Source organism: Haemaphysalis longicornis, unplaced genomic scaffold (genome assembly GCF_048455015.1).
Source record: "Haemaphysalis longicornis isolate Haplotype H1 unplaced genomic scaffold, Haemaphysalis longicornis Haplotype H1 scaffold_7, whole genome shotgun sequence".
NCBI lineage: Eukaryota > Metazoa > Arthropoda > Arachnida > Ixodida > Ixodidae > Haemaphysalis > Haemaphysalis longicornis.
Window position 1 is genome coordinate 115,784,369 of NW_027526422.1, and position 15,209 is coordinate 115,799,577.

Genomic DNA, 15,209 nt, shown 5'->3' on the forward strand with positions numbered 1-15,209 from the left:
AAATGGCACCGCCCTGAGGGCGCCGCAAAATTAGCTTGTGTGCGGGCCACCATATACCTTAAGTGTATACCCAGTCACCCCTGAGCAAGGAGATGCGATGGTACCGAAAATTCAGGTTCTGCGTTTTTTTCACCTTGGTTGTAGAGTTATTTTATGCCTCAACACGCAGGCGTGCGTTGCGCGCATGCGTGCGCGCGTGCGCGTGTGCGTGTGCGTGTGCGTGTGCGTGCATGCGCGTGCATGCGTGCGTGCGTGTGTGTGTGTGTGTCTGTGTGTGGGTGTGGGTGTCTGTGTGCGGGTGTGGGTGTACGTGTGTGTGCGTTCGTCCGCGTGCGCGTGTGTGCGCGTGCGTGCGCGCGTGGGCGCGTGTGTGCGTGTGAGCGTGTGTGTACGGGCGTGCGGGTGCGCGTGAAACAGAAAAACGAAAAAAGGGTAAAATGTTAAGTTTTTGCATATTATTTATTATAACTATTTCTGCGCCACATTGTTTCGAGGTGTCACAGTTGAAGGAACCCATTTCAGTTCTGAATTTTCGCCAGCTGTGATGTACACAGTAATTTCACACCTCGCGCAGTTAAAGCTTTATCCGACGGCTACGGGGCGTTGTACTCACACGGCGGTAGTACTGACACTGAGCTCACGTACTTCTTATCGGTTGCTCCTCCCGTCTAGGCTAAAAAACAGCCCCGTTATACACTTGCCCAGGCAGGCGTTCTTCGTAGTGTCAGGCCAGGCCATGCACACCTGCCTTCTACCATAATGACAAAACAAAGCTTTTTCCATCGTCAGGCCACTTCTTCGTAGAGGAAAGCCTTCCGTCAGACAGCCTAAGTACCAGAAAGGTGAGAACACAGCGTGCTTACTCTCCTTGTTTCAGCAGCGTTTTTGCGACTTAATCGGTCAATGTTCGCAAGCTTCATTCAGCATAGAAGCTGAGTGAGGTCTGGTGGTTGAAGCTCGCCGAGAGGCCGCCCATAAAATGGTCACATCATTAATGCCTCGAGGGACGACTGCTCGGTTGTACACGAATTTCGTTTACTCTACAGCATTCATTTTATTCCCCCTTCATTCATTCTAGAACCGACCTGTTTGTGTCGCTTTCGTTAAGATTTAGGTGCCACCGCTTTTCAAACTATTCCTCCGGCTAAGGATACTTATTTCCAAGAAGTAGCTTTCGCTAACTAACCCAACGCCAGCCCCAAAAGCCGTCTCTTTAACTGAGAATAGTAAGTAACAACAAAAACTCAAATTTTGTGCAACACTACCACAGCATTGACACGTTAGTGGGAACACAAAAAATGGAGTTGCCTGTGTATTGAATGCACCTTAGCATTAAAGTGGTATGATGAAACGGATCTAGAGGGATAGCTACAATAGTGCAGTCGTGTTTTTCTTGGCGGTTACTTTCGTCGTCGGTCGCTAATAGTCCAAGCGTAATTTTGTGAGGACGGTTTTGGCGCTCTTTTCCCCAGTCCGCCTTGCGCCATCAACACACAACCATCATCATCACCATCACATTCTGTGACGACATAAGGATCCGGCAAAAAAAGTGGTCGGTGATTTCCCACTGGCTGATCTGCTTTCCCTTATATCTGAGGTATTGTGCCAAGTTCGCGATAAAATTGGTACAATTGTTAGCGTTATACAGCAGTACTCTACACAGCGAAACTGGTATTTTGTTTTTATGTCTCATAAAAGGGAAGCGGCCAATAGCTGCTACACTGCTCTAATGATGTAATTGGAGTGCTGAAAGAACGCCAAATGTCTTTTGAGCAGGTTTCCAAGTTATCTGATGGGCATAGTGGAGTACTTATTGGCTGAGGTATTTTGTTCCCCCCTTTTCTGACTGCTCGATGTATTTGTTGACCACGTCCTGAAAGCATTTACTATTCAGAAATATTTTGAAAGAAGTGTTGCAGGGTACCTTTAAGAGACAACGCACGGGCTTGTTTATTCGAAGCTACTAGCTTTTGTTATCTGACAACACCATTCCAACACCGAAGAGAATTGTTTTGACACACATACACCAAAGGGATCAAAATTATATAAAAAACCTTTTACATTTTCTCCCGTAAGACCTGAAATGTGACTTCATTGGTAGGGGGCCAAAAATATAGTAATCAGTGTTTTAAGTCAGTGCATTGCCACCAGGTAGAACCAGACGCAAAACTACAACTTCACGCGTTTCTGCAGATATACCTTTGGTTGGCACCGCCTCCCGATACGAACTATTTCCCATGACATCATACGGGCAGTGCGAGAATGTGGCTGATGACTCACCTCGGCTTCATCTATTATTCTTATAATACAACTTTTTTTGTTTGAGGTGCGAGCATGGAGTTTGATACATTGATATTCTGAGGGCCGGGCAAAATTCAAATGAACAAAACTTGAATTCCCCTTTCCCGGTCCCATTAAGAAGGTCCGATCTATCTTCCCGTCGTTCAGGGGACACGGAGGTGCCATGAAGACAAAATTTAACTTTGTTCGGTTTGAGATAACTACCATTTGGTGATTCACTCAGCTTCATTGCATCCACGAAATACAATTTTCTAAAATAAAGAAACTCCACAAATACTAGGAAACGTCCGAATTTCGCTCTACAGCTTCGTATTATACGCAGGAGTAACGTGATACAGACCACTACAAAAAAAAAACATAGTTATTGTGTGGTAACGGTAGTTGTCATTCAAGTGACCCTATGGAACCAAAATGCATGCATCACTACAATCGCCCAGTCACGCTTATTGAAAGTTGCGCGGGTCGGCGGCGGCCCGACACACAAACGAAATGCTGTACCGTCATAGAGAAATCGCCCCAAAGTGACTGGGGACACACCACTCCATAATTTTTCCCTTTAGTGTCCCCATAATTCCTTTGAGATGAAATTGGTGTTTTGGTTCATTACCAAACGTGAATTTTGTCTTCATGGCTCCTTTGTTCATGGTTCATGGTACACCGCTCCCCTCATTCTATTGTCACGGAATGAAGCCAGAAAAAAACGACATCACAATTCCCTGCACAACGGGCAGGCAGCCGCGTTCCGTCGCATTCTTCAACTCACTGAACAGGAGATCATGAAGAGTGACACGTGATCAGGAACCTTATGCGGTGCAGTGACATTTCGTTGGGTAATAACGGAAGGATTGACGATAGATGGTGCCTTTACTCCGTCCCCGGGGAAAATCACAAAATAGTGACCAGTAGCGCATTAGTTATTCCTGAATTGAGTTGGCTACAGAGTCGCTCAATCCGAATCTTCAGTTACAAGGCATTCTTTGGCTTGGTGGCGGAGCTGTTTCCTGGGAGCACAGGTCGGAAGGGGTGGGAACGTTTTGGCGGAAAGGTTATGCGCTCGTGTAATTGTCGCACTTATGTAATGGCCACACCCCGAAAGGGAAAGATTACCCGTGTATGGCCAGCACTAATGATTTAAAGGATTGGCAGTGCCCTTGAAGAAGTTAGGAATGAATGATCACACGTTAGTGATGGCCTTTGCGGGATAATCACGGATGATTATTTCAGAAATGCATTATGTTTTGCATCAAAGCGGGGGGCATAAAAGCAATGAGCAAAAAAAAAACAGCACTGAAGAAGTTCGTCTCTCACTGAGTAATGCACAGAACCTCGACTTCCACTCAAAATGCTGGAAGGACGCCAGACGGCATTGCACGAAACTATGCGAAACAACTAGGCACAAATTGTGAGCAAGGCATAGACAAAATGGTTTGTCAATTTTTTAGGAGAATTTTAAATATTATTGAAGATGTAAATGAAGAAAATTACGTCCTATACTGTAGTACAAAAAAAAAATGTTAGTGTCTCTACTCCGTGGATGAAGGCGAGGGTGCGGAGTACGGCGATTCGAAATGACATCCAAGTTGCGCCCCGAGTGACATCTGATTGGAAGGGGCGCCGGCCGACTGTCATTTGATTTGAGCCGTGAGCTGCACCTTGATTATTCCCCAAATGAAACTGCAACTCACGGCTCAAATCGAATTTCGCGTGATTTTTGCTTGATGGTGGTGTGCGTACGGATGGACGCGGAGGGACATTCAATATAGCCTGTCATGTGAATTTTCACGCATGTGCTTGCCTTCGGTGTTTCAGCGTTGACCCGCTTGCACAACCGGTTTAGTTTTTAAATGCAGAGCATTTCTTTAACTCACATATAGCGTCCGCCGTCCGTCCGCAACAGCTCAGCGCGCAGGTGCGCCCTCTCCCCCACTCCTCCTTTCCCGCATCACACTGCCCTCCTCGCTCTCAACACCAGGTACGCACCCCTCCACCTACACTATATAAAAAAATAATACTTACAGGCGCCTGGTTTCGATCCCACGACCCTGCGGGCGGAACGCAAGGTACATGGTGCTCTTCCCACTGCGCCACAAAGCCGACACAGAATCAAAGGCTACGAACGCGCCTTATATCCTTGACTCATTCAAACTACGTGAAGAAGCTGCTGATACAACGCATTCACTACCTGTGGGCGGAACGCAAGGTACATGGTGCTCTTCCCACTGCGCCACAAAGCCGACACAGAATCAAAGGCTACGAACGCGCCTTATATCCTTGACTCATTCAAACTACGTGAAGAAGCTGCTGATACAACGCATTCACTACCTGTGGGCGGAACGCGAGGTACATGGTGCTCTTCCCACTGCGCCACAAAACCGACTCAGAATCAAAGGCTACGAACGCGCCTTATATCCTTGACTCATTCAAACTACGTCAAGAAGCTGCTGATACAACGCATTCACTACCACCAACTCCCCAAACACTAAAAGTTAACGCAATACACCCACCCCCTATGCGACGCATTTACTCGAGTCCCCTTCGCGGGGAGATGGGCCCAATTTTTTAGGTGCAGAGAATACGAGCAGAGAATATATGAATGTGCAGAGAATATATGAATGTGTGGAAAACGTCGTATACGAAATTCCATTGTCACCGTGTGGCCGCACTTACATCGGGAAGACAGGCCGCTGCCTCAATGATCGCCTGAGGGAGCATGCCAACAATGTAAGGACGTCATCAAGTACCACATTGGCAATGCATTGCGCTTCTTGTGGCTGCGCCCGCCTCTTCCATGACTGCGTGATTCTCGCGCGGTATCCTGGACGAAGAGAGCAGGAAATCTTTGAGGCGTTCAAGATCAAGAAGAAAGGAGGTGCTTGTATTAGTGAGCCATCAGTTTCACTTCTGGAAAAGGAAATGCTGTACCTATCTTGAACATTAAACTTTGTATCGGCACGAGGGGCGGATCATGCTTTTACGAGTCATCGTGTTTTTTTCGATGTGATATCTCCTAGGTCTTTATCGGTCCTTCTGTTGTTTTCCTTTTTATATATAGATGTTTCCTGCTGCAATAAAGCGCTCAGTTGTTCGTCAGCGCCTGTGGTTTAGTCTTACCTATCTTCGTCCCGTCGTTTGCGCTGTTTTTCTTAGTCTAACAATGTACCAACTGGCCCGTCAGTATAGCCTTCTTGAGTATGAAATTCGTTACAAGCAAACAATGTGAGCAGTGGACCAAAAGCACGACAACAAAACAAGGACCATGCCCCTCACTCTAATCAGTAATTTAATACAAAAGAGATTTACTATACATAAATGTACAACTATTTGCAGTAGACAGTAATTTTCGCTCTGACACTCCGTTTAGCAACATCAGTGAGAATCGCAATCTCGACACGCGGCATCACTTCGTCTAATTCCAGTCCACTTTCCTGTAATTTGAAAGGTTCTGCCGCTGCTTCGTCATCATTTAGCTATGAAGCGCTGTAATGCAAGTGCACAGAAACGGGCGGTCTAGCTTCGGCCGGAGTCGAAAAAGCAGCACAGCAGTTATGGCCGTTTTCCTTCCTTTCCTAAAACGCGATCGGTCTGGAGCTGCTGGCGTTCCTAATAAAAGATGCCGGATTTTTAGGTATCAGAAAACCGCGTTTTAAGCTCCAAAAATAGGCAGGAAATTCATCGTTTTAGGCCTTCAATAGTAATAACGGGCGCAATAAAATGTAGCATATATGCAAAGAATTTTTAACGAAGACACACGACTTGTTTTCTACGACGGGCAAACCAAACAATGTTATTGGTGATGATGGCACAAAGGTGCCAAGAGTTAACCGTAGTCATTCAATTTTCCCATAAAACTGCTGGACTAATGGTGATTCATTGGCTTAATTCAGCTAGCCCACTGCTCACATATAGTGAAACAGGCATGAAAAAGAATATTCGAGAGGTGGCGTACTGAATAATAAAAAGCGCTACTTCGTGTCTGCGTGATGCAAGTTAATTACGGGACAATAAGAACAGACACAGATATTAAACGCAAGGTAGAGGGCTATTTATCTAGATGTTAACATGCTCCTACATGAGGTCTGCTATCTACAACTTTAGCAATTTCCTCTTATACAGAAATTATCAAAATTCTTCACACGAACCGTCCCAACACTGGCATATCCACCATACGAAATTGAAGAACATTTTTTAAAAGCTGTTTAGCAGCAGCACACATTTTAGATAGAAAAGGGTGTTCAGGACCCGTCAGCAGTATGAATTTTAGGTACACCATAGGGACCCGGCGGCCGTTGTAGGGCACCACCGTCGCTTCAGCGAACAGCGCCGCCCGTGGCGAACCGCTCGTCCGTGAAATGCCGGTGGCGGTCAGCGCAGCGCAGTTGTGCATGGCTGTCTGTCGTTCGGCTGCGGTGCGGCTTGCAAAGGACTTTTTTCAGGACTTTGTTCAGATCAGTAGATTTGAAGGTATATAGTCTACCTTTACGAGGCATGCCAAGTGTGTGATTTACGCCCATACTCAGTAACTGCAAATAGCACTCGACGTCAATGCTCCAAGCTGGATGTGCAAGTTCGTTCCTACGTGCAAATTTTTCATGCCTGCATGCAGTTTGGCGTATCAAGGAATATATTGCAGCTTAATGCTCCTACAAAGCTGTTGTATGCAGCCCATCCAAAAATGCTGCGGCGCTGGCCTTTGACAGTTGATGACGAAACGTCATCGTGCACAGGCAAAAAGCAAAGTTGGGGGGTGCCTTCTATGATTTTCTTCAAAACAAAAATTGTCATGGACGAGGCTCCGTAACTTCATTAACCTCGGTACAAATGTGTTTAATTTCCCACAAATACGCTTACCACAGTAACTGGGAATTGTTTACAGAATAAATACGGCACAATAGTCGGACGCTATTGCTTGCGTGCAAAAAGCATTGCTTTACAGGGCTTGCAATAGTTTCTGGCTAGTTGGTGAGTGGTTTTTCAAAAAAGAAACAATTCCTGCGTGGGTAAAGGACGAGAGACAGGAGGTGCCAAAAAATCTTCCCTCAGTTCCATGACTGAATACTGTGGTCAAGTTTTACAAGCTGCCACCTACGCTTGAAAAATCATGCTCTCCTCCATCTAACGACGATGATGGTTCATCGCAAAGCTTTCTCGTGTAAGTCTCTTTGTTTGCCTTCTGGATTTACAGCTTCATTACTTGAGCTTTGAATTTGACCAGCACGCAGTTTGGTCTTGTGATCACAGCCTCTTTGACTTTGACCCTTCCCATTCTTCCGCCTTCTCTAGGGATCCACTCTGTTACCCTTAATGACTAATGGTTATCTTGACTTTGCATTACATGTCCTGCCCACGTCCATTTATTCTTCTTAATTTCTACTAATATGTCCTTGACACGCGTTTTTTCCCTGACCCACTCCGCTCTCTTAGTAATATTAGCGGCTGACAGTATAACTATTTGATTATAAAGTCGCTTACATGCGTTTCATTCCCAGGAATGAAGTATTTTTAGCGGAAAAAGAAAAAGTCGAAAGCATCGAGAACTTGCTCAGGAGAAAAACAATAACTCAAACAAAAGTTATTCTCGATACAAACTATTTCCGGAGTATTTTAAAATTACTGAAGGCTATCTCTGATTTTTTTTTACTTTTAGAAAACAGAGAAAGAGAAAAAAAAACGTTTATTGAAATAGCAGGGACGGGGTAGGGGAGAAAAAGAGTTAAGAGCTGTGGGCGGCCATCCTATTCCGGTAAGCCACGTGCCGCGGCTGCCATCCTCGCCCGAGAGATCAGGGCCTCCTGGTCTGGCAGCTCTGCAACGCGCACTCCCAAATACACAAAAACAATGCGCATGCAATTTTTTGGTCTGAATACTTCAAATTTCGATCACTTCACGTTGTTTAGCCGTCGCCTTCTTGGAGAACGATAATGGTCGTCTGTCATATTTGCTCGGGCTCGTTGCAGTGCGATTACTTCTTCTCTTTGCGTGTGCCATAATTGTCAAGAAATGTAGTCGGTACAGTATCTTCCACAGCCATCATCCCCGTCGAATCAAGCGTCGTAAACGCAGGGTGGAAGAAAGGAGTGGTTTATCTCCGCAATTAGGGATTTATGGACACACCCCCAACACCCCCCTAGCACCCCCCCACCCCCACAGAAGGATTTGGACACCCCCAAAAGGATTTCGCACCAATGGCCCAGGATTTATACACCCCCCAAGAGGCCCTCAACTCCCCCCGGGGTGATTTTGACAACCCCAAAAAATAGAAATTCTGGATAATCCTACAGTGCACGGACTGTGTCACCCCCGGGTAAAAAAGGATTTATCGCTGCCTTTCAGAAATCGGCTTTGATATCAACCGTAAACTTAGTGTTCTGTGCGACCGCTTCGAACGTAGTGACGCCCTGCCGACACCTGCCGCGGCGACGCACGCTAGCGGTTGAAGTCGCGATGCCTCGTGGGGTGCGAAGAAACAAGCGTTATTTTATTCTGCTAAAGCGAGACGACACCACCGTACGGCGCAAGCAGATAATTGCGGGACGTCAAGCGTTACAATTTGAATCATTGCTGCTTCACGAGACACGCGAGTGGGGAGACTCTATATGTCTGTAAGATTGATAGACACTACGGTGTCATGCTTTTAATCCAGGCGACGATTTCTGATGTGTTTACCGGCGATGTAATAAAGCAGCTGCCGCCGTTTCTATCGTTTCACATCACCGTTCCGCAGTTTCCAGCTTAATGATAAGGCAGAGCATCCTGACTGGCGGTAAAAATTGATACAAAAACACCCTGAAGCACAACTACCCGCCTAAAAAATTACCGTTGTGAGATTTCGTCGGAACAATGACTAGCGACCTACCAATTCATCCTTCCAAAGTTTTACTTTCGAAGTTATGCCACATTAAACTTTCATTGGCTTTACACTGAAATGCAACAGGCTGCCCTGAAGATATTTTAGTACTGATGCGGCATTTGAAATAGCATACATAACGGAAATATTCGGTTCAACCTGTAATTCCTTCGCAGCCATGTCAAGCTGTCCTAAAAACATTTTCAGTTCTGTTAATCTGCCTGAAGCCAATAATCTTCCCCTATGTACACCAAACAGTGACGTGGAACACTGACGACCTCATACGAAACTCCAACGAACGGCTAAGCAAGTGCATTCCATTCTTGCTGCACCCATTTAGACAACTACACTCAGCAGGCCCAACAACATGAATATGAACACGAATATGAGATTTAAGTGACTTATTTAAAAACGTGCCGACACCTCCATGCAAGGATTTCTATTCTTTTGTTCATTTCTGCAACCAATCAGAGTACCGACTGGAACAGGGAGAAGAAATATATAATTCTCACTGCCTGTTCTGTAGGTGTCACGGCCGGCTGCACAAGCATTTTCTATTTAAGGTGGAATAAATTATGTTAGCGATTACCTTGGTAAGTACCTTGTAGACGACTGACTCTAAGTTGATCGGCCTGTAATTGTTCAAGTCCTTCATGTCACCTTTCTTATGGATAAGGATGATGTCCGCGTTCTTACAAGATTGCGGTACACTCGTGGTCATTAGGCATTGCGTGTACAGGTTTGCCACTCTTACTAGTACATTTTGCCTGTCATCCCTCAAGAGGTCTGCTGTTATCTGGTCTTAACCGGGCGCTTTCCCCCTTTCATTTCTTTCAAAGCCTTCCTTACTTCTTCTGTCGTTACTGATGGTATTTCTATCTCCTGTGATCTACTTTCTCTTTCGGCATTACCCTGGATGTCCCGGCTACTGTAAAGATCTCTACAGAACTGCTCGGCTACTATGACTATTGTATCCCTTCTTGTGATCACATTTCCTTGCTTGTCTTTAAGTGCATACATCCGATTTTTCCCCACGCCTTGACACCTGTTCACTGCCTTCAGGCTGCCACCGTTCTTTGCAGCATATTCGATCCTCTCCATCCGTATGTAAGCTGTCTTGCGCTTATTGATTGCATTCGACGTCTCCGCTTGTTCTATTCTGTCAGCTCGGGTGGAGATTGTCATAGTTTGCGAGTTACTAATTAGATCTTTCGTCTCCTGGGAAAGTTTACCAATATCCTGTGTAGCCATCGTGCGTCCGACTTCAACTGCACACTCCGTGATAATGAGTGTAAGGTTGTCTCTGGCTTCCTGTGTCGTAAATTCTGCTTCCTGTTTAAGAGTTGAATATCGGTTCTTCAGCGCGATCTTGAACTCTTCAACTTTACGTGTTACTGCTAGATCATTGATGGGCTTCTTTCGTACTAGCTAGTTGCGGTCCTACGCCAAATCTTGCCTAATTCGAGACCTCACCACAGGGTGATCACTACACCACACCCTACCGAGCACTTCCACATCCTGCACAAGTAAGGGTTATCGCATAGTTTGAAGTCTATTTCATTTGTATGCTTCCCAGTCGGGCTTCTCCACAACCACTTCCGGCTCTCCCGCTTGCAGAAGAAGATATTTATGGTGCCTACGTTATTCCGTTCTGCAAACTCGACTAACACGTTTCCTCTGTTATTTCTACAGCCCAGACCATAGTTCCCAACTGCCTTGTCTCCAGCCTGATTCTTGCCTACTTTAGCATTGAAGTGCCCCATAACTGCGGTATACTGTGTTTTTACTTTAGCCATTGCCGATTCCACACCTTCATAGAAGCGTTCAACTAGCTGGTCCTCGTGGCTGGATGTAGGTGCTTAGGCCTGTACTACCTTGAGTTTGTACCTCCTATTAGGCCTAATTGCAAGACTGACTTTCTTTAATGCGATAGTATTTGTCTATGTTGCCAGCTACGCTTTTATTGACTAGAAGTCCCACTCCCAGTTGTCTTCTGTACACTAGACCACGATAACATAAGACGTGTTCATTTTTCAGCACCTGTCCTCCTAACCTCCCTAAGCCCTATGACATTCAATCTAATGCGCTCTAATTCCTCGAACAAGACCTCTAGACTCGCTTCGCTAGATAAAGCTCCCGTGTTAAACGTTGCCAGGTTAAGATTCCAATGGCGGCATGTCCGGCTCCAGGGATTCTTAGCACCCTCTGCTGCGTCACAGGTCTGACCACCGCCGTGGTTGGTTGCTTCGCAGCCACTTGAGACTGAGGGCAGTGGGTTAATTGGTGTAGTCATGGGAGGCGTTGGCATTACTACACCAGGGTGGCCATTACTGCTCTGGTGAGGTAGTGCGTTACCGGCAATGGTCACCGGGGTCAAGCCGCACCCCAAGCCTCATTCTGTAATTGCATCAACACGCGGATTTTTAACGCGACAGCGTTATTAGGCTCGTTTGACAATTTTGCCGGGCCTGCTGGTTGTCCGCTATCAGCCGTGCTCATCAAGCATCCACGGAAGTACGTCACCGCTGCAAAACGGAAACTATAACTGATACAGCCAGATATGAGGGCTCGCCCGAAGCAGCACTACAGAGCAGCGGCAACTATATTGTTGAAAGCAGGAAAATGATACTACGGCCGAGACGAAAGAAAAGATACGCGATTCACGCAGGTCACCCGCCTGCGCATTGAAGTTCGTTCTACGCGCGCTATGTAGTCGCATACTCGGCACATACCGTCGCTAGCTGTACCCGCAACTTACGCCACTACCAAGGCGCCTCTCCAATCTGAACTAATACCGGCGCTAACATTGCATCACCTAAATAAAAATACGCGCCAAAGATTACCGCCAGATGATCTAAATCCCCGGGGAACCTAGATTACCACCAGAACCAAATAAAATGTGTCACATTTATTTATTTATTTATTTATAAATACTGCAATCCCTGATAGTGATTTCAGCAGGTGGGTTACAGGGCATAAAAAGGATACATGGATTACAACAATTGTAAAATGCAACACAGATGAAACGGCTCCGTTTCTTCTCGGGTACAACCTTTGTTACAGATAATATCACACACAGCTAAAAACAACAACAGATGATTTCTTTACAGTGCTAATTAAGGTGGGACTCAAACAAACTTAGAGAAGGCTGTAGATCTTGTGAATTCTGAAGTTTATTCCAATCGGAAATGGTTCAAGAAAGAAGGGATAGTTATAACAGTTAGCACGTGTGCGATGGGGGGTGACTGTTAGTTGGTGCCTTTGTCTGGTTGCGTACCCAGCTGAAAATGAAATAACATCTGAAAAATCTTTTTTTATAATGCCCCTTGATTATTTGATAGAAAAACTTCAGTCGGGATAAAAGATTCCTGGGTGCTAACGACGTTAAATCGGCTCGTCTTAGAAGCTCGGTAACTGAAGTGCGTACAAATTGGTTAAATATGTAGCGCACAGCCTTCGTTTGTACGTTTTCGAGTCTGCTGACGTTTGTCTTAGTGTAAGGATCCCAAATAACGACGCAATATTCTAATGTTGGTCGCACTATTGATTTGTACGCAAGTGAACGAACATTAGGAGTGGAAAGTTTCAGCGCTCGTCTAAGAAAGAGAAGCTTTTTATTCGCGGCAGCAATCAGGGACAACGCGTAAATGTGGGCTAGTTGGTTCGAACTGTGAAACATGGTTGAGTAGTGCGGAAAGGACGGGACAAAAGTAGAGACCACACAGGACTAGCGCTAGTCCAGTGTGGTCTCTACTTTTGTCCCGTCCTTACCGCGCTACTTAACAATGTTTCACAGCAATCACGGAATCAATGTGCTTATTCCAATTAAGATTATTAGCTATCCATAAACCGAGGTACTTATATTTAGTTCCGTCAGGGTGACTGTGTTCACAGAGTATTTAAAGACAAAGGGATTTTATTTCTGGGTAATTCTCATGACTACGTTTTTTTTGCTAGTAGTTTTTTTTGCTAGCCTAGTAAGCAAGGCCACATATAGCGTGATCTGCTAGTGTTTGACGGGGCATGACATGCAGAAACTTTAATATTCCACTGCAGGCTGTCCGCTTCATCGCCGCGCTGCTTCGTCACACGAGGGCGGAAGAGCTTTAACGTTACGCTCAACTTCCCACTCTGCAAGATGCCATTCAGTCTCGTGAAAAAAAAAAACAAGACCGCTGGCTGCTTTTATTTCAGGGCAGCGCTGTACTCCGCCATGATTGCAGCACACAGCGTTCGATCCTACACCAAGCGGGAAACACACTCTTTTAAAATAGGCTGGGCGGACTCGCCATTGTGCTCTGTGTGCCCTATTAGAGAAGACGTACGGGATGTCTTGTGTTACTGCCCGCAGCATACAACTCAACGCGAAACAGCGAAAAGAACTATTGTGCAAATGCTACGTGGAAACGTTTTAGAGCTTTATCACTTTCTTCGTGCGGGGCAAAATCACGCTGACGCGGCGCGAGGAACCAAGGCTCTCTTAACCTTTCTGTCTGACTCTGGATAATTCGAGGTTCCTTAACGTTGACATCCTCAGATTTTGTTTCTCCTAGTGCTGTAATTTTTTTCTATATTCCGAACTGATCTCATTTTCTTCTCCATATTATTCGTTGTTGCTGCGTACTTCTTCCCCTTTTGCTTTCTTTTTTCGCCTCCCTATGCTCACCCCTATCTGAAGTATCAAGCCCCGCCGTTTGTGGGGCTAACCTCTTCAGTGTTCATTAAACTTCTCTCTCTCTCTTCAGAATATATGCTCATTACAGACAAACACCAACTACCTGAAAAGACAAATGCTCAGCGTCACGCTCATCAACCGCCGCGCATGCTGCCAAAAACGCGTCCAATGATTGCAACCAATCAGAGCCCCGACGTCGAACAGGGACAAGGAATATTTAATTCTCACTGCCTGTTGTCAGGGTGTCATGTGTTGCTGAGCAAGCATTCTCTATTCTTGCCACACTCACCAGCCAGTAGCATTCTACCGTCCTCCGACTGCTTCTTCGAGCAGAGCTGTGGCCAAGGCAACTGTTTCTGACGTTCTCCATCAACAGCACACACGAGCCTTCAGTGCGTTCTGTCACCTTGAAAGTGCCGATTTGGAATGGCGCTGCATTCGTCAAGGGTGTTTGACTGGCCTGCGAAACAACTGGCCATCTTCAGGCGCAATATAGCAAAGTAATTATGTACACTGACAACGCCGACACCCTCCGGCACCTTGTAGGTCCTCAACAGCGCCACTGGACACTCCATCTCATCAAGAAGGCGTGTATGACCACATTCATTAAATAGCCCTTCATGTTACGGTCCGCTGGATTCCCTGCGGCGCCGGGAACCCAGGCAACGCGCGCGCCCTCCAGTTAGCCAAGTTGTCTTTTGTCCAAGATTTTCAGTTATAATCTGTACACCGGAGTCATGCGTGCAAACCCCAATACATCAAGACGCTGTTATCGACTGCTGAATACGCGGTTAATGACGAAATCAGAACTCCAGTCCATCAATTCTTCTAACGACACTCCATTTACCCCTGGCCTCTACCGTGAGCAAAAGTACTTTTCAGTTTGGCTCCCTCCGCCTGTGCCATAGTCAAACTCTCGAAACGCTGACGAAAGTTGAGGATGACTTCACTCGGGCCACTTCTGATTTTACAATGCGGAATTCTGAAGTCCCTACCCTGTGCCTCAGCTTTCACCAGAAAATTGCTCCCGCGATAGCTGTCCTTGTGTGGGACTTCTCTCGGCTCAGTGTCCTTCGCACCAACTACCGTCCGGGATGGGTCTTTGATTTGATTTGATTGTAGGGTTTAACGCCCCGACGCAACGCAGGCGATGAGGCGCGCCGTAGTGGAGGGCTCCGGATTAATTTTGACCACCTGGGGATCTTTAACGTGCGCCGAAATCTCGTACACACGGGCGTTTTTGCTTTTCGCCTCCATCAGAAAAGCGGCCGCCGCGGCCGGGAATCGAACCCGCGACCTCGTGCTCAGCAGCGCAACGCCTCAGCCACTGAGCCACCGCGGCGGGTCCTGGATGGGTCTTGAACTACCGGGTCCGGATTCGACTGAAAG

The 15,209-nt window shown here is 46.3% G+C and overlaps 1 protein-coding gene across 1 annotated transcript in view; it reads left to right on the forward strand.

Annotated features, from left to right (window-relative positions):
* Window positions 1-708: 708 nt before the first annotated feature.
* Window positions 709-15,209, forward strand: part of LOC144146850 (monocarboxylate transporter 12-like) — a 77,742-nt gene continuing 63,241 nt past the window's right edge. Inside the window, exon 1 of the mRNA XM_077678794.1 lies at window positions 709-842. The gene's annotated coding sequence lies outside the window, so the exon portion shown is untranslated. The remainder of the gene's footprint in view (window positions 843-15,209) is intronic.